This window comes from Peromyscus leucopus, chromosome 4 (assembly GCF_004664715.2).
Source record: "Peromyscus leucopus breed LL Stock chromosome 4, UCI_PerLeu_2.1, whole genome shotgun sequence".
In the NCBI taxonomy this organism is placed as follows: domain Eukaryota; kingdom Metazoa; phylum Chordata; class Mammalia; order Rodentia; family Cricetidae; genus Peromyscus; species Peromyscus leucopus.
Window position 1 is genome coordinate 35,596,416 of NC_051066.1, and position 20,630 is coordinate 35,617,045.

Genomic DNA, 20,630 nt, shown 5'->3' on the forward strand with positions numbered 1-20,630 from the left:
GCATGTACCACTATAGCATGTTCCCTATAGCATGAACAACTATAGCATGTTCCCTAGGTGAACAACTCACATGTACCCTCATCATCAGACATGCCAACTTTAAGGCATGGAGGCTCGTGCCTGGAACGCCAGCAGCAGGGAGGCTGAGGCAGGAGCGTAGCTTAGGTTCAAAGCTAGGTTGGGGTTATTTTATGAGTTTTAGGCCAGTTCGAGCTAACAGTGTGAAAAAATAAATAAATAAAATGCCAGCTTCTTAAGAATCATAGCTGTGGGTGGGCCACCGTGGGTACTCTAGGGAAAGGGCTTCCCATACAGTAAAGTCCACTCCAAACAGCAGCAGGCATCACCTTCTGAGCTGTTCTTGCTGGGTCTCTGGTCTTTTAGCAGGAGGGTAGCCAAATCGAGTGGAGAGAAATGACTTAATAGTTTGTCTGACTCATGTTTTGCCCTTTGGTCCTCCCAAAAGAAATAAGCTCTTAATGCTACATCTTCTGATGACCAAACATTAACTCAGCCTCTTCAATCTCTTGGATGACTAAAACGTTCCTTCCTTCATAATGAAACAGCCTAAAATTTTAATATAAACACAAGAAAAAGAGTCCAATTTTTATGACTTTTCTTCAGCCCAGGATACCCTAAGAAATAAAAAAAATAAAATAAAACTGCAGGGCAAACTGAATTACACAAAAGAGACTACACTCTACCAGTCCTTAGCAGAGACAGAAAAACATACCATAAGCTTTTGTCATCCTGTGGCTGTAATTAAGGCTGGAGAAAGGCCTCCAGTCTTCCCCTCTAAGACACTGGGTTGAATCCCTCCCACCTCATCCGCAGGCCCCACTGCTGGGCTCCTCTGCGTCTTCCCATCCTCCCGAGTGACTCTTTCCTACTTTCAACTGCTTGCTGCTCAGTCAAAACCCCTCACTAACCAAACGACGGCCTCTTATTCTAAATCACTGATTCCATTTCTTTATTCTCTAATCATCATTCCCTTTCTCCAAATCCTAATGTTGTAGATTTAATGACTCGTCAGAAAATATAAATAAATGGATAAAAGCTGGACAGTGGTTTGCTGCGATCAAAAAGGAGAAAGTGTAGCGCAGTAACAAGCCCCTCGGTTCTCAGCGTGTCCCCAGAGTGTGCACGACCTGCCCTGTAAGTGGTTATTGGACAAGATAGGTTTTTCTAGACTGTTAGCTCCTTGAGGGGTTTTGATTCATCTCTGTGCTTGTCCCTGCTCCACAGCTCATGAGAGGCTCTCACACGGAGGCAGCCTCTCCACAAAGGATTAGAACACAGTCTGGTTTATGATGGCTCGACTTAGTGATTTTTTTAACCTTACAATAGGTTGAAACGCATGTACCCATTTCATAGATCCTATAACCCATATTTAGAAAAGGGAATCTAGGAGCCACTGGGTAAAGGCACTTGCCTGATATGCCTGGTAATCCAGGTTCCATCTCTGGAATCCACATTACAGGTGGAAAGTTGACTCCACAGCGTTATCTTCTGAACTCCACAACCCTGCCATGGCATGTACACATCTACCCATACATCACATACACAGAATAATAAATGTTTCTTTCAACGTGAGGCCAGGCATGGTGGTGCACAACTTTAACCCAGCACTTGGGAGGCAGAGGCAGCCTGATTTCTGTCTGTTCAAGGCCAGCCTGGTCTACAAAGAGCTACATAATAACATCTTGTCTCAAAAAAGCAACATTTAAAAAATTAAAATTTAAAAAAAAAGGAGAGGGAGAGAGAGATGAGAAGAGAAGCCAGACATGGTGGCACAGGCCTTTAATTCCAGTTCTCAGGAGGTGGAGGCAGGTGGGTCTCTGTGAGTTTAAGGCTAGCCTGGTCTACACAACAAGCTCCAAGAAAGCCAGGACTACAGAGAAAGAGAAAGAGAGAGACACACACACACAGAGAGAGAGACAGCAAAAGAGAGATTCTGCAAGAAAGGAAGGAAGGAAGGAAGGAAGGAAGGAAGGAAGGAAGGAAAAGGAGTGCAAGGAAGGAAAAGAGGAAGAGGAGAAAAGAAAAGAAAAGAAAAGAAAAGAAAAGAAGAGAAAAGAAAAGAAAAAGATGTGAAATTGGGGGATTAGTAAAATGGCCCAATGGGTAAGGGCACTAGCAGCAAAGTCTGATGGCCTGAGTTCAATCCCTGAAACCCACAGTTGAAAGAGAAACCCAAATCCCAAAAGTTGTCTCTACAAATGTGCATTGGAAGCAAGTAGACACACACACACACACACACACACACACACACACACACAACCCAAATGGTTTTATTGTTTTTGTTTTTAATGTGGATTTTGATCTTTCCCAAGACTAATAATAGGTAAGATACTCCTTTCCCTTCTCAGCCTCAGGCTTCGGGGCAAACACCTGATGTTCTGTAGAATAACGTGTGGCTAGGCTAAGCTGTCACCAGGTTACAATGCATTTTGGCTTTGGAATTTTGGACCTATACCGGGTTTATTAGGGCACAACTTCCTCATAAATCAAAGGCATCTGAAGAGGGGATGCCAAAACAGGGTGAGAAAGGGCAGGTTTAGTTTAAATGCTTACAAAACACGCAAGACAAAAGAACTCAAGATGATTGCATAGTCTATTTATGACACAGGTTCAAGCTACATGATGTACGCATGATACCTCTGTCAATCCTGATGGCTTACTCCTGAAACTCTATCACTCAAAGGTAATGGGAAACATCTTATGAATGGGAAGTCCCCCTCCAGCCACCATGACAACCACCACCCAAGGTCCCAGAACAGCAGTGAATGAATAATTTAGTAAAAAAAAAAAACAAAAAAACCCTCAACTATAAACACTGGAAACAGAAAACAAAAATTTAAAACATACTCCCTATCAATAGAATGGAAAAAATACCATACCAGAAGTTGGGTTTCCATCCTGGCCCCATCCCGAAAATTATCAAGTCCTTACTCTATATAAACTCCAAGGCATTCCTTCCCTGAAAAGTGTTATAACCCTACCGTCAGCCCGGCTTCCTGCACAAGGTTCCTGAGAGGGTCACCAATGTCATGCTCTATGTAAGCTCAGAAGTGAGCGACGGACCAAAGGTGGACTCTTATCACATACTATCTTATCGCTACCATAAAAAGAATCCTTAAAGACATTTATAAACACATAAATTCTGACCTTTCAATTGTTGTGTCCAGGAAATGACAAGAGAGGCTTCAGGGAAAGGGGGGGACACAAAAGCTGTGAGCTGGCTATATCACAAAACAACTTCATGGAGCCCTGGGCGGCTCTGTCGCCTCCTGTGAGTATCTGACCATCCCTTGTATGTTTACTCATGGAATAGCCTCTGTGAACACGCAGGTGTCTGTCTAATCATCAGGCCAGGACTTATCTCCTAAAGTCTAGTATCATCCCAGGCCCTTTCTTTAGTAAAAACTTCTAGAAAAGTCCTTATAGCTCCAGTGAGCCACCTCCTCCTTCCCAACCCATTACAACCTGACTTCACCTTGAGTGCACAGAAAGAACGCTAAGGACCTCGTAAATGACCAGCCCAAACTAGCTCCTTGAACTCTCAAGCATGGGCTTAGACGGGCATCTGCAAGCACCCTCCCTAGTGTACCAGCCACCTCCCATTTGTCCCCACACAGCTCTTCTCCAGACCCTCATGCCAGCCCCCAGGGTAGAGCGACTCTCCGACCTTTCCCCTGCGGCATGTGGTTCTCCTGGCGGCCAACTGCCCTGCTGCCTGCACCAGGTGTAAGTGCTTATCTGTCCCCGGCCAGCTGCTGTCCTCTGAGCTGTTGGGTCTAGACAGTTCCACCAAGTGCCCCGAAGCCAAGTTACCTTCCAGTATTCACCTACAGCTAATTACCCTGGACTGTGTCCCCTCCCAGGTCCCTCCTTCCCTGTCTGATGTCATCTCTCATCAGTTCAGCATTCCAAACAGCCTTAAAAACCTCTAAAGCACACCCCCTCGTCAAGTAGAGTCCCGAGTTCCTCACTGCCCTTCCAGCCAGCCATTCTTCCTTGAGTGTTCCTACAGTGTAGAGCATGGAGGACTGCTGTTCCCCTGGCAGGCTGCTAAGTGGCATTTCGGCTCTTTTCTTTTTAATGGATAATGTTCTTTCCTATTGCATATTAAAATAAATCCATAAGCGGCACATCAAGACCGCATTTCCACACATTTAATTGCTTTGAACAACTTTCATACATGATAGGATAACTTGGGGACCTTTGAAGCATCCCATAGTATCCCAGACCAATTTAGTCACAAGCTCAGCAACTGGGATGGGACACGGGGACGCAAACAAGACTGGGAACCACTCCATCAGAACGTGGCTGGGACTGGGATTTAAGGGGAAAAAAAAAAAAAAAGAATGAAAATTCCTATGTATGGTAAACAAACTGAGCAGCAGCTTTGGCTCGGGACCTCAATACTAGAAGTCCCATATCCCAGGACATCCCCGATTCCCAGGCGAGCCCAGACAGCTGGCCTCCCCACACAGATAAGGCAGTGTTGAGAGCCTGAGACGCAATGCTGGCTTTCCCAGAAAGTGCTCAGCAGAAGGCAGTCCGCTAAGCCTGGGGTGTTAACAGCTGCACTGGGTTCCTCTGCGGAATAAATTTGGAAGACCCCAGGGATGTCCCGGTAGAAGTGATTAAGTTAATGATTTTCCTCATCACAGACACTTCAGAACTCTCAGTGTACCTTCTACCCTGTCTGAGACAATGTGTTTCCCACACTTATTTGGGGACCTTTTAGTGGAACTCCCTCGGTGTGGTTTAAGTTCCCGGTTTTTCTTTAATTTTTTTTTTAAATTTATTTCTACTGTATGTGCACATGGGGGATATGTCTCAGCATACATGTGGGGGTCGGGGACAACTAGGCTGATTGAGTTCCCTCTCCACATGTGGTCCAGAGACTGAACTCAAGTCCCTAGGGCTGCCTTCACCTGCTGAGCCAGCTTGCCCCCTGATCGAGGTTTCAAGAAACATTTGTGGGGGTTGGGGAGAGGGCCTCGGTCAGTAAAGTGTACGACACAAGCACAGGGACCTGAGTTCGGATCCCAAGAACCCAAGTAAGAACCAGGCATGGTAACACATGCCTTTAATCCCAGCTTTGGGGCTCAGGAACAGAAGGTGCTGAAGCTCATGGGCCAGCCAGACTCAAGGCACTTTAGGTTCAATGAGAGGCCCTGTCTCAAAAAAATAAAGGTAGAGAGTGATGGACAAAAGATACTCTATACTGACCTCTCTGGCTTACACACACTCACACACAGCATTTAGAAAATGTGAGTCTGCTATTATTTCTGCATTATCAACCCATACTTTAAAAAGAAAGTCAAAATCAATACTGGGTTGCAGGTGGTTGATCCTTTCCCAGATCTCTTGCCTTTTACTACTTGCTGCCTGCTCATTCGATCTCAGATTTCTAGAAGCAGTGAGAAGAAGCAGCTGGGTCCAGTTCAGCAGGGTTCACAGTAGGCCTAGGCCTGTGTTTCTAACAACACCACTGCTCCTCAGTCTCTGCTCCCACTAGTACTCACTAGACAAGGGGTTCTGCTTATGTTTGTTTTTAAAGGATGCTGATGCTGCCCCTCCTGAAAGCCTCTGCCTGGATGGCTCTTGTCTCCCTGAGAACTTGCTGTGGAACCTTCACAAGCAGCTCACAAGCATCACTGCCCTGGAAGATGACGACCCCTGAAGCCCTCCTAAGCAATGGTGGGCACCCCAGCATTACTTCCCATTTAAAGCCTTGTGCCATACTCCTCTGTTGTATCTGTGCTACGTGTCTGCCTGCCTCTCCCAGGCTGAGCTTTCCAAGCGCCTTTGTGTCAACATGCTCAGTGATAACACCCGAAAAAGAGGATCCCCCAAGGAAATTTAAAACACAATGCTGAGACTGGGGGTATAGCTCAGTGGCCGAGCACCCACTTCCGGTGAACGAGGCCCTGGGTTCTGCCTCCAGCACAAAGGGAGAGAAGTGGAGGACGGAAAGGTAGAAGGGAAAGAGAATGGAAAGGGACAGAGTGGGTGAAGAAACAAAGAGAAGGACAGGAAAACAGAGGGCAAGCGGCCATGGCATATGGGAGCATGCCCATAATCCCAACACTCTAGAGGCTGAAGCGGAAGGATGATAAATTGCCTGAACCCAGGAAAAATCTGGAGGATCGGTCATTCAAGGTCCTCGACTACAAAGAATTGGAGGCTAGCCTAGGCTACGGGAGATAATGTCTCAAACAACAATAACAAATAAATGGAAAACAAAAAGGGAGAAAAGACCATCCTATAAGGAAAGTCTACTGATCTAGAGATAATGATTAGGACCCTCAGCAGGAGCAGAGTCTCTGTCACCTTGGAGGAATCAAATCAAAACAGGATGACATCTCTCTTGCTTTTTTTCTCCCTACAATATCCAAAAAATAAGATGAAACTCCCAAGATTCTTGAGAAGTAAACCTAGATACCCGTCAGATTACCATTTAACATACCAAAAATCGATGATCACAGTGGGGACACGGAGCACATCCACCTCTAAGTCCCCTGCATCCACTTCACCAAGAATCCTTCCCACAATGTGAAGTCTAAACAAACCTCTATGCAGAGCATCATGGCAGGCTCAAGGCAGTCAGAGCTGTCAAAATCATGGGTGACGTGTCACGCTTGAAACAGCATTAGAAATGTGTCAATAATTACAATTAGACACTTGTACCAATCTAATGCCCTTGCACGATGTGAAATTAGAGCCAGCTTCTCCAAAGTGTAACTTCCCAGATCGTAGCTTAATCCTCACATAGGCATACCTACTAGAGATAGGTTATAAAGCCATCTCTAGAGGAGCAAAAGCCACAGCATTGAGAACCGTCATTACAAGGAAGGTGGCCACCGTCAATGCTACCGTATAGAGGTAACACAACGCTCTAGTGTTTACCCCACTCACTTGTGTTTAAAGACGGTCTCTTCACAATCACCAGGACCCACAGCACTGAGGTGCCTGCTGCCACTGTGACAGTGTACTCCCTACTAGCTCTTTTCCCCCTTTATGTCACAGCTTCAGAACCAGAAATCTAAAAGGTACTAAGGAAAATCCAAGCTATGATCCGTAGCTGGCCATGATGGCAAATACCGATACCCCCAGCACTGGAGGCAGAGGCAGGAAGATCCCTGCAAGTTCCAGGCCTGCTAAGACTACATAAAGAGACCCTATCTCCCCCAAAAAATGTATGATGTATCCATGAATATTCATCTAAAGTCATAGTTTTAGTGATTGCATATGATTCAATTTTACGAATATAAATAAAACTTATTGTATATGGAAAGAGGTTTAGTAAATGCAAAAAAAAAAAAAAAAGCAATCAAGGGCTCAAAAATGTTCTAGAAAAAAGTTTATACTAGCAATCCAAAAATTCCAAGTGGATCAAATGAAAAAATCAAATGTGACGCTTGGCTGCAGGAATCAATCCTAAAGGGGAAATTCAGTACAGAGAACAAATACGAATTTTATATCATGTTATATGTGTTTAAAATTTTAGATATATCTAGTTTGGTAAGTGCAAAGGAGTCAGTGACATTATTAAACACAGCGACTGTCCTAAACCCTACAGCTGTACTTCAGCCATGGAGCTCTTCCTGGTTTACACAGGCCCTGGGTTCTAGTCCCAGCACCACAAAGAAAAAGAAAGCAGACTAAATCCTTCAACAATAAATCTTATTTTACCTTTTTCATCTTACAAAATGATCAAAAGCAATCTCCTCTAGTCTGCTCCATAATCATGAATAAAATTCTGCTGTTTCTTATAGACTGTTCATCACCCGCCCATTGCTTTTTTTTTTTAAAGCTATTAAAAATGAAACTTTTTCTCTAAGTATAAAAATCCATTGTCTCTACTCGTGATCAATAATAAAAAGCTGACTATATGAGTTTCTTGGTCACTAAATGCTTACTTATCACTCACAATATTTTTTTAAAAAATTCAGCCATCAGCCATATAAGCTCTGCTTTTAACATAAAGCATAGGCAGACATGCTTTAAAACAATCAAAGTAAAGCTGTGGTTTGCAAGGCTTCCAAAGCCCACAGTTATTCACAGACTAGAACTTACATAGGGGAAAAAAAAAAAAAATCACCAGACTCCATTTACTGGAAAGACCAAAAAAGAGAGACTAGAGAATTATTTAACGGTAGGAAGAACCAAGCCTCTGCCTTCCTTGACAGACAGGAAAACACTGAAAATAAAATGACTTTCTCTGACCACAGAGCTGGCTTTCAGCGAAAGCAGACAGGGTGGGTCCTTGGACCCTCCATTCTGGCCATGCATTGTGCTTCACAAACACAGACGAAAAGCCTGACTCGTGCTGCAACTATATGAAATTTACAAAGCAAATAGCAATCTTTGCTACTTATTCCCGTTTGTCTAGGAAAGGAATTAGTAAATCAAGCTATCCAGACACAGATGGTCAGTACACAGTGGTGCTCCCCACCCTCAAGGGGGTACCTTCCAAGACACCCCATGGGCACTTTCCATGGAGAGTACTGAAACTACGCAAACTCCAGTTCTCTCTAGTACGTACATGCCCATGATAAAGTGCAATTTACAGACCACACAGAAGAAAAGATTAACACTAATAATAAAACAAAATAATTAAAATAATATGGTATAATAAAAGTCATTTTAAATTTACAAACTTATTTCTGGAACCTTCCATGAAATATTTTCAGACCACAGTCAAGCACTGACAACTGAAAGCGGGGAGCAAAAGCCATGGATAATGGGGGACAATTGCACACATAAACACAGTCAATGCAATACTGCATACATAAACAGTCACTGCAGTTCTGCATACGTAAACTCAGTCACTGCAATACCACAATGCACAATGTTGTCTGAAGCAAAATCACATAAATCACAGTACATAATCCAAGGCGTTCCAAAGCAGGAGGCTGGGCGAGAGGTGTAGCGCAGAGACATGTTCACCTAGCACACACAGGGTGAGCGAGGGTTCAATCCTCAGCACTGCAAGCCGGAAAAGGCAAATAAAATAAGCGGCTACTTTGTTCATACTAATTGAGGAAGCTTTCCAAGACTTGTTAAGTAAACAAAAACGAACAAACGAAACAAAAACAGGTAGAGAATTGAAATGCCTGCAAGGAACAACACACAGAGACACAAAAAACATTCCGAGTCAGATTGGTGGTGGACACCTGGAGTTCCTGCTACCTAGGAGGCTCCTGCAAAATGACTCCAAGCCATTCTGGGAGCCCCGGCAAGATTCTGTCTCCAATAAACAAGCCACCATTAAGATTTGACTGTAAATGTAATTGAATGTTATCACTGAGAGAATAGATAACTTGGGTTTTTTTTTTTTCTTCTTCTTTTGGGTCCTGGGGATTAAAGCTGGGGTCTTCCCTACGCTAGACAAGTACTCTTGAATTGAGCTGTACTCCCCCCAACAATTCCTCTGAATACCTTTCCTTCAATAAGGGAAAACAGGAGGTAGAGGTACAAAAAGTACTTTTTGCTGGATTCTCCTTTCCTTCATGCTTTGTAGCATGTACATGCATTCCATTCACAACATAAACTACCAAAACGTAAGTATGACCCAAACCCAAGGAAACACGTGTATGTACAGGTACACCTGTAATGTGCACATGTGAGGTAAAGATACATGTAAGTTAAAAATAAAAAGGTTAACTTAATTTTTTTAAATCAGAGCTGTATGTCCCCAAAAGGAGTTGAGTGTCTATGAGAAGAGGCAAATTCCTGAAAGGTTTCCATGAGCAGCACCCACATCTGAGCCAGAGTCACCCCACCTGCTCATAAAATGTCCAGACCTTTGGGGATCAAAAGGCAGCTAGGTGGAGAAGACCCTGTAACGGAGGTGGACCCAGCTAATTAAGAAACAGTAAACTGGATGGAATCTGAAGCAAACAGAGCGGAGGTGGAGGGATGGATTCACCTGGATTTGTTAAAGGACATTCCATTCCTAGCTAGAAGCCAGAATAAAACCTCAGCAGACAGTCATTACCCTCTAGCACTTTTCCCCATCTTGAGACTCAATAAGCTCTTCTTCTATGACCTATGATACAAAGATAAATAAATATTTTTAAATTAAAACTTGAAAGTCACAGAATCAGTTTCACCTAAGGAAAGCACACGTGTAACGTACAGGTATCATCCATCAAAGACAGCGGCCACCTGCCTCTGAGTCTATGAAAAGATGCTTATCAGTTTCCCATGTTGCAAAGTGGAACTGTGGAGTTTATTCCTTCATTAGAATAAACATTTAATTCATCTGGGAGGCATGACGCTTGACCCCAAAAAGTCAATAAGAAACTCTGAACTGTTTGCCCCGGGGGTTCATTTTGTGGTGGACACCTGGGGCCACTTCTCCCCATTCCCAAAAGGAACCGCCCCCACATTCATCCTCTCACCAAGCAGGGATACAGATCCAAGCAAAATAAAAGCCAAAGCCCCAAACCCTCACCTCCAGGATTCTAGTGCTAGATCCTTACCTTCTCGCAGGGCTGAAGTAAACCCTCCACCATGCCCTTGCTCCACCAGCACCTCGACCCATTCCAAACAAGCTACTCTTGTTTACACTTTCTTTTAAGATCAGCACCATTACCCCAGCCATGCACTTTCCGTAAGTCAGATACTTTTACTCAGACCCCACCCTCCTTCCCATCACAAGTGAGTTATTCAACAAACTCTGTCTCCAGCCCCAAACCAAAAACCTCTTCCATCTAGTATGACTGTTTCCTCCTGGCTTCTGGGAAATAAACCCTCACTACTAAACAAATCATCTAGAGGCTGACAGAGTGGGGATCTCAAGTTCACACAGCTACAGGGACAGTGCAATTGGTGTGTAGGAGGAACCATGCAGGTTAGGGAGGGGTCTTAAAAACGCAGCACACGAAAGGGATATAAGAAGTTTTAGCAGATGTCAGGGTCTCGGAGAAAATGGGGTGAGCTGAGACAGAGGCAAACTCAGACCCCATATCCCTTCAGACAACGACAAGTGGCTTTCGCAGCTTCCTCCAGGAACAGGGTCAAGGTGTTAGCAGTATTTTAGGTCATAAGAACAAATGGAAGTTGGGCTATTTTAATGGGAAATGTCCTCATTTTCAATAATGGTAACCTTCTAAGAAATGTTTAAAATACAGTAGCAACCACGACATGTCTCCGAGGCGCACTAACCTGAGGACTATCAGTTTCTACTTCTAGTTTTACCTGCAACAAAAATCATGGTGACCTGGATAGCCTGGGTTCAAGCTCAGATGTGTGACCTCAGGCCTGCCATGTGTCCCGTGGGTTTCAGTCCCTTCTTCTGCAGAGTGGGGCTAGCAGGAGAAGGGATTTCAAGTGGCTTTGAGTTTTCAATGAGCTGACACAGTATGGCTTGCTTAAGGCCAGATTCCTTTTAGCTTCTGAAGACAGAGTTTCATGTATCCTAGGCTGGCATCAAACTCCCTATGTGGTTGAGGATGACTCGAACTTCTGGTCCTCCTCCACCTCTCAAGTGCTGGAATAAGTGTCAGAGGTCAAACCCAGGGGTTTTTGGTACATGTTAGATAACACTATCAACTCTACCATATCCACAGCCCAAGGCCTGCTTTCCATGCATTATCTTAGCCATCTATCCAGCATCCCAGGAAACCACAAGGTACCATGTTACCCTTTCTTACTTCTTTCTCTGGTTCTCACCTTGCATACTCCACCCCGTCAAGGTACGTTACAGGGACTGTACCTTGCTGTTTTCCCAGGTCCTGGATGTTCTCCTGAGATACAGCATCTCAAGACGTAAAACCCGATCCAGTGATTGAAAATGTGTCCAGTCAACCCCGTGTTCAACCTGGCTCCTACAGAAAACCTACTACCTCCTACTGACTAACACCATTCCCTATTTTCGGAATCCTGCCCATCTCACAACTACACACATACCTGCCATGATGATAACATCAAAATGACACCACTGTCCGAGGCTAGCCAAACAGCCACCTCCGTAATGGTGTTGGGTTGATCTTGTCTCTCCACACCTTCTGACCAAGATAGTTAGCACTCTGCTTCTTACAGTAGATGTGTGATTCCCCTCAAGAATTCCTTCACATCTAATTGGTTTTACTGAGTTTCAGGCTCAGCCCAAGTACAGGGAGACTTGAGGAACACGCAGTAAATGGAGAGCAAAGAGGCAAAAGAAGGAGCCAGAATGCAGGAAGATTTTCCTAGTAAAGATAACGACCATGGATGGATGGTTTATACCAGCAGCTAACCTCTCATTTTTTTCACTTCTGAGTAATACATGGAGTCATTGTCCAAACTTCATTCCCATGTTTCCGGTGTGAGCAGGTGGATGCTCCTGCTTGCCTCTTAACAGAAAGCAACCACCTAATTCAAATATGACCTCCATAAACAGAGAGCCGAGGGCTCCTGCACAGTTCGAATTAATCAGTCCCATCTCCGATGCTGGTGGGGCTCAGCAAGGCCCACATTAGTCCTTTCCATCTGATTTGAAAGAAAGGCAAAAATTCTTGCACTAAGAAAAGAAATTGGTGGGAGAAGGATAGAAGTGGAGGCTTTCTGTAGAATGACTAAAATTCATGCCAAAAAAAAAAAAAACTGACAAAATACTCATTCAGATTAGCAACTATTCAATAAACAAATTAAGGCTAATTTCCACAATACCTGGAACAGAACACTTTTTTTTTTTTTCTAACTGCTGATTAGGAACCATTAGCAAGTTTTGAAATCAATTTAGTAGATAGAGATCAGAATTTTTAAATAAAAATTGAATAGAAATTAGAAAGCATTACAATATAGTCTAGTGAAACCTGTAATTCAACCTCATTTCTAATATGCATGTGTGCAAGTGTGTGTGTACCAGACCATAATGGAAAATGTCTCTCTGGGAGTCAAGAGTCTTTGGAAAACACTGACACTGGGCATTCATGTTTACCTAATGTTCCATCTCCAGAACGAGCTGCTCCACTTCTCTTGGACCATACTCGGAAGATACTTCTTCCAGCCCCTGTTGCCCACAACGGCTCAGATTCTTCCCGTTGAAAAACCACATGAAAAATATTGAGTCCACTTGTCCCTCACCATTTTTCTTCTTTGAAAAAATGTATAACCAACCACCTGTCCCTTTTCCCCCTACCTCTCTATTCCTAGGCCTAGCTGTCTCGTCTAAGTCCCTGGAACCAAGGAAAGAGATACAACTCAAGTGCCCCGGCATTCTTGGTAACATCCACTGATAAGCAGCATTGTCTCCGGACAGTAGCTGACCACATGATACTTTCACTGAAAGAGCGGCAAGTGAGTAAGAGTCAGAACCTGGGTATTCCAAAACACTTCTCACGTTCCTTTCATCACACATTACCCACAGGCTGCACACTCCAAACAGTATCCCCTCTCCCATCCCAGCCTCAGCACCATCAACCCCCACACCTTCCTTTATTCCATCAGTCTATTTCTTACAAAACTCAAGGTTTTATAAGTTTATATGGTTTATAAGTTTGTTATTTTCTCTGTGCTTTCCCCTTTTCTTAAATGACAGAGTCCCTTTACATCTACAACATGCAGTTTATCCATTGATTCTCTCAGCGTTTAAAAAAAAAAAAAAAAAAAACACAGTTGCTAGAGAGAGACTCAGCAGCTAAGAGCATGTAGTGCTCTTACACAGGACCCAAAGTGGGTTACCAGCATCCACATTAGACAGCCCACAACCATCTGTAATCCAGCTCCAGAGGATCTGATGCCCTCTTCTGGACGTCGAAGGCATCTGCACTCATGTGCACATACACACAATCAACAGCTCTTCTATCAGCTAAACCTAGAGCAATCTTGTTTTTCAATGGCAGCCATGCTGCACTGTAACCATGAATGGCCAATACTGGCTTTCATGGGTCACCAAACTGCCCAGTCAACAAGTGTTCAGGCTGAACAGTTCCTTGTGGTTATGTTCACCAAATTCAGCCCTTAAAATGTGGTAAAGAGGAGTTTACTTTGGACACTACACATTTTCCAAAAAGGTTGTCCACATTCTTTTCATTGCCCTTTTTTTTTAAGACAGGGTTTCTCTGTGTAGCTTTGCGCCTTTCCTGGAACTCGCTTTGTAGACCAGACTGGCCTCAAACAAGAGATCCACCTGCCTCTGCCTCCCAAGTGCTGGGATTAAAGGTGTGCGCCACCACCACCTGGCCTGTCCACATTCTTTCACCTCTGACATAAGCATTGACTAGTATTCTGTCTTTACTGTCCATTCTTTAGGAAGGCACACTTGCCACAAGAGAAAATCAGAACAAAGGGCTCAAATTAACCAAGCATTTGAGCCCCACATTAATGCAGGATTCTTTGCTATGATGGAAACAAAAAAATGAGTTAAAATATTCTTCCCCAAAATAAAAGTGTCTCCCTGTCAGGGGGTGGTTGTGCACAACTTTAATCCCAGCACTCAAGAGGCAGAGCCAGGCAGATCCCTGTGAGTTTGAGGCCAGCCTGGTCTACAGAGTGAGAGATCCAGGACAGGCACCAAAGCTACACAGAGAAACCCTACCTCGAAAAAGCAAAAAAAAAAAAAAAAAAAAAAAAAAAAGGAAAAGAAAAAATTTAAAAATAAATAAATAAACATTTCCTGAATTTACTAAGTACAAGCTGCAGCCAAGTGTAAAAAGGGGGAATTGGCCATAGAGCACATTATCAGGAGTGAGGCACTGGGTTCAATTATCAGCACAGAGATAAAAACAGGACAGGGGTACTAAATGAAGTTTCTTCCTCTAGTATGTCTTCTACCTGTTTCCCATCCATGCTTAGGGACCTGGTATCAAGTTTGTTATCTTCTCTGTGCTGTCCCCTTTTCTTAAATGACAGAGTCCCTTTACATCCATAACATGCAGTCAACCATTCACTCTCTCAGAATTTAAAAAAAAAAATCACTGTTGCTAGAGAGAGACTCAACAGTTAAAAGCACATAGTGCTCTTATACAAGACCCAAAGTTGGTTCCCAGCATCCACATTAGACAGCCCACAACCATCTGTAATCCAGCTCCAGAGGATCTGCTGCCCTCTTCTGGACTTCGAAGGCACCTGCACTCATGTGCACATACACACAGCCATTCACACAAACTCACAAATACATAAGTAAAACTAAAATAATTCTTTAAAATTTATCCAAAAAAAAGTGTTGGTTTTATGGTCTAGTATTGGGTTAGATATACAAGGTATGCAAAAGATAAGTAAGACACAGTTCTTGCCTTCAGAGCAGCCAGTGAGACAACTGAGAAGGTTTGAAGTCAGTGAAAGGGAATGAATCACATGGAAAGAATAAAAGGAAAGATGAATAACTGTCAGCTCTATAACTTGAAGAGATGAATCGAGACTCAAGGGGAGGAGTGGAGCTGATACAATGGTAGAAGATGATAGGGCTGAGCAAAGCAGACGCATTCTCCCTTGCAATGGGATTTCTCTGACCCCTGAGGGGTCTGGCTTTCCCCAAAGAAAGGGAAAGGTGAGAGAGGGCCAGATCAGTCAAGGTCGGGCCTTCGAGTGGGTGGAGAGCTGGCCTCTGAGACCCATCAGGACATCTGTGCTATGGCCCCTGACTTCACCCTATGCCCCCAAATAACCTTCAGCTACTACATGTATCGCCACAAAACTTAGAAAGAGAGAAATCTGAAATGACTTTCCCAGTCACTGAAATAAAGGCCAAACACCCAGAGTAAACAGTGAAGCAACCCCTAATGGGCAAAGTGGAATGTTGGTCTGAGACCGAAAACCCCAAAGTCAAACAATGAAGCAGTGGAAACTTTGGCAAACAAAGCTCTCAGGATCAGGGAAGATTCTCACAAACAAGCTCAGATTCCCACCCCTGCCTGGGAGAGTGGTTGTGAGTATTAGGGGAGGTGGATGTGCTCATTTTTATCAGAGAAGCTCTTTTCTTCTCCCTGCCCCTACGCTAGTTCAAGCAGGGGCTTGAAGCACTAGGCTACATCCGATGCCTCCCTTTTTCTTTTTTTCCTGGTGGGTCTCTTATTAGTTAGTTTGGGGGGGGGGTACAAAACCACCTTCCATCTCAACTAAAAGCCAGGGTGCACCAACCGAACCAATTCCAGGAAGCCCTCTCCAACAGAGTCTTCAATTATACTGTCTTTTGCAACAGATAAATCCTAGTTTGGGGCTTCTGACTCTGTGTGTGTGTGTGTGTGTGTGTGTGTGTGTGTGTGTGTGTGTGTGTGTGTTGCTGTTTTGCCATGGGTGTTGGGTCCCCTGGAACTAGAGTTACAGACAGTTGTGACCTGCCATGTGGATGCTGGGAATTGAACCCAGATCCTCTGGAAAAGCAGTCAGTGCTCTTAATTGCTGAGCCATCTCTCCAGTCCCCCGGGTTTCTGATTCATAAACTAGCAGGACACGCACATGCAGTCTATCACCAATGGCTTTTTTAAAAAAAAAGAGGTCAATCTTCACTTTGGATCTTCTGAGCTAGAAGGGGGGGGGGCAGGTGCAGGACACCAAGTCTTCATTCCAAAAGATCAAAGAAGGCATTCTGTACCAGGAAACCTAATTCCAAATCCTCATTTCCAGGAATAAAGCCACAGTGCCCAAAACTTGCTTGGGAAAACAACACAGGAGACTGTGGATTCCAATTAAAATCTCAGATGGCTTCGTTTCCCAGCCTTCCCAGCTTAACGTTGTTAACACTTTACCCAGGCACTGCTCTAACTTAAAAGCACCTCCAGTCCTGAGTGGTCATCTCACCGCCGCACTAAAAACACAAAAGCGCGTAAATGCTTTGTGACTGCATCCTGTGCCCCATCCCCGCGACTAGATATACAAAACAAGGTGACACTGAAGGGTGCCAGCTGCTGTACAGCCATGCCTCCCAGCAAAGCCCAAGCTGTCCCTGCACTCGAGAGATGGGGAATGAGAGTGTGAGGAGCAGAAAACAGAGAAGGGGCAATATCTCAGCCCTACGCGGTGCATCAGCTCTAAAGTGATTATCCATGGTTTTGTCAACCAGCCAATAGTAAAGGTGTCTCCTTCATGCAAGGCGGCAAGTTATGGGCTACAGTCAGCAAAGTGCAGTGAAATATCCCCCCCCCAAGTAATCATTATGCTAATTACTATGTTTAATTTTCTTCATCATTTCATAGAAAAAAAAAACTGTATCATGTATGTAGCTTATAAAGTGTAAAACTAAAATCAGCACCCATGAACTCAATACCTAATCAAAAAATCTGAATGTCACCAATAGTGTGACCTTCTTCGTCCTTATCCCAGGCCCCTGCAGCACACACATACCAGATAGTAACTATCCTGCACTTGAGGGTTAGGTATAAATAAGATTCTATCTTCATGATATCCTTGTTTTTTAACCAATAAGCTGCTGATTCTTAAAAGATGGTGTTTTTAAATTACTGGATTTTTTTCTTTTAAGAAAAATATTAAAAGGGGCTGGAGAGATGGCTTAGAGGGTAAGAACACTGGCTGATCTTCCAGAGGACCCAGGTTCAATTCCCAGCATCTACACGGCAGCTAGCAAGAGTCTATAACTCCAGTTCCAGGGGATTCAACACCCTCTTCTGGCCTGCACAGACACTGCATGAGGTATACAGACATACATGCAGGCCAAACACCCATAAACATAAAATAAAAATAAATAACAGAAGAAGCACAGCATGCAATAATTAAAGGTAAGTGAGACTGAGCTGCTGCAAGCAAGTTTGGCGGCGATCACTGGCAACAAAAGCCTGAGACATGTGTTCTGAAGCCCCACTGAAGCCTAAGTCAAATACTAACTCCACAGCCGTAATCTGCCGAGCCTCAGTTTCCTACCGGAGAAGAGCACGTGTTAAAATGTGCAACGTGTTCACGAGGAGGCGGGGCATGCTGCGTGGCTCATACTCAGCACATCCAATCATCCTATCACTACCTGAACACATCAAAGGGTTTGGCCCCCACGGATGCTTTGCCTCTCCACAACTCCTAATGAGCTGGACATGAGATCTGATCACACGTAAATGAATCACGATATAAGGAGCCAAGGAGCCAAGCTGAGCCACAGAGGAGCGATCAGGTCCCAGCATTGATTCCTTCTTTACTTTGTGACCTTGGAGAGTAAGATCATTTTTCAAATCCATTTCGGTCCTGTCACTGCCTCGGCTCTGCTGAGTACTCCATCCAACCTTAAGGAATACCTAGAAGCCTATCATGACCAAGTCCACAGTCCAACCTTGAGAAGACAAGAAGTTTGAGTAAGAGATCCTCTATTTACCAATTCAGTCACGGTCACCCGTCCCCGTTGCTTGAGTACAGGAAGAAAACTTGGTAAATTACCAGTTTGGAGGGGAGGGCACTCATTACAATGCTATTAATCAAATTAAGTTCCTCACTCCTGAAACGCATTACATTCCTGAATATGGCATTTTTAACTCCGCATCCTTAATATTCTCCGTAATTACTTAGCAATTACAAGAAATTTATTCAGATTCAAGTGATCACTCTAGTCCAACGTGCAAAAGTTGTTAAGACTATTATCTCGCTCAAGTTTGATCTAAAACCACTCTCTGTTTCAAGCAAAACTCAGCAACACAGTTGCAGAGAGAACACAAAGGCGGTGCATGCCCATGCCGGCCCTTGATCTTTGCCGTCTAGCCAGGGTTTATCTCACCATCACTCATCACCTTTCAGGGTTCACATATACCACGGCAGCAGAGATGCTCTGACCCATTACAAAAGGACAGCAACCCAGGGCTCTCAGCTCAGAACACCTCCGTTCATCAACCCCAGGACAGAAAACAAAAGTAACCAAATCCCAAAACAAGGGAGTTGATCGTAGGATGGTAATCCAGACCCTATCCAGACTTAAAATAACCTTGTGACCGCACTGTCTCCATGAGTGACATGGGTGAGGCCTGGGTTTCCTACTTAAGCAGTGTGCCAACTGTAGAGCTGTGTGGAAAGGCAGTGTCTGAGGTCAGCACAAGTCTAGTGTCTGCCGCCTGCCCAAGCCTGGGCCCCTGGCCAGCAACCCACCTCCAGAGGCTAGTGCCAGGACATACTATAGTGTTTCCATTTAAGGCCCGCCACTTGGATCAGCCCATCTCTGAAGTTTCTTAACACCACCTTTCCAGGAAGAATTTTTTGGGGAAAAGGGAGGTGGTGTCTATTTTTTACCACCGCCTCCCTTGGGCTGTCAGAGCAGTCTGCCTCTCAGGAACAGGTTTCTTTAAAATCACTGGGTTATGTCTCCATTTGGGGATTTTTCTTCCCCCCAAAATTATATACCTATGCAAACATAAATACAAACATATGCAATTTCATTAAACATGTATGGGACCAGAGACGTTTCCCATCATCTCACACCATTCGCAAAAACCGCAAAGAAGAAAAGCCAATAAAGAGAACAAATCCACTGCATTACAGTCTGCCTCCCTCCAAACACCAAATTAATGACAACTTTTTACCAATACTTTTCTTCTGCTACAAAATGGATGGGTTCCCCCCCACACACACACCCCCAAGAAGCTTCCTCCACGGCTCTTCTGCCATGCAAAGGTTGTTCAGAACTTCAGGGGTAAAGGGAGGTAGGTAAGGCTGAGAGATGTATCTGGCACAAACTGGACAGAGCCAAGCCAGTCTCTGAACCAGACGGAAGTCCATGCATGCAGTGGCCCCAGAGGCCCACAATTCTCCCCCAGAGTGCCCAAGGTTCTAGCCTCGCTGTTTTGGTTAGTGTTGAAGGAAGGGTTTTAAACTTGGCAAAGTACCGTGCAACATCTGTAACCACATCTGCCTTCTGGGGATCGGAAGATGAATCCCACATTCCTGGCTTTGAAGCTTTTTGAAACTGCAGCTAGGAAGGACAGAGGGAGGGAGGGAGTTGAACAGAGTTTATTGGCTGTCTCTCCAGCAGAAAATTCCTCTTGGAAGGGATGGATATTTTGAGGGTGGGGGTGACTCGCCAATCTCTTTAGTCTGCCAAGCTCAGCTTGGAAGGTGAGCCCGGGGCTGGGAGGCCAGATCGATTTATAAGTCCGAGGAGCACACCCTGCAGGAGTTCACCCTACGCACACCCGAGCCCCCCAGCTCCAAGCCTCTGCCCTCCCCGGATCCCACCCGCAGCCGAGGCCCTAAGCAAGACAGTTTCGTTCCGCCGCGGCTTCCCCCTGTCGAGAGGGCACGCAGCTTGCCGGAGAAAGAATGAAAGCGAGGGGGAGGCACCGAGACGCCCACCCTCCACCCCCGATCCCGGCTTCGCCTCCGGCTAGGTTCCCTCCTCCTTCGGTTCTCCCGGTTCCGGCGGCGCGGCCGGCGACCTGTCCTCACCTCTGGTCCAGCGGCGGCCGGGTGCTGAACCCGGGGAGGCGGAGAACGCGAGGCGGCGGGGCGCTGCAGGGCGGCGCGGGAGGCGCGGGGCGGGGCGGGGCGCTGCAGCCGGCGAGGAGCCCGGAACTCCGCGGGCCGCGGGCGGGTGGCCCCGGCGGCGGCGGAGCGCAGCGCGACGCGGCACGGGCGGGAGGCAGGCGGCCACGGAGCCGGGGCGCAGGCTGGAGGCAGGCACCGGGCTGGAGCCGGGAAGACGACTGGCGCGGGGCGGGAGGCGGAGGGCGGGAGGAGGGCGGAGGAAACTTGCGGCGACGCGG

General features: G+C 45.2%; 1 protein-coding gene across 2 annotated transcripts in view; it reads right to left on the reverse strand.

Annotated features, from left to right (window-relative positions):
- Acvr1 (activin A receptor type 1) overlaps positions 1–20,407 on the reverse strand; it is a 122,694-nt gene extending 102,287 nt beyond the window's left edge. Inside the window, exon 1 of one of the 2 annotated variants that reach the window (XM_037204795.1) lies at positions 20,314–20,407. The gene's annotated coding sequence lies outside the window, so the exon portion shown is untranslated. The remainder of the gene's footprint in view (positions 1–20,313) is intronic. The other variant, XM_028873141.2, reaches the window with a different exon arrangement.
- Between the last annotated feature and the right edge of the window lie 223 nt (positions 20,408–20,630).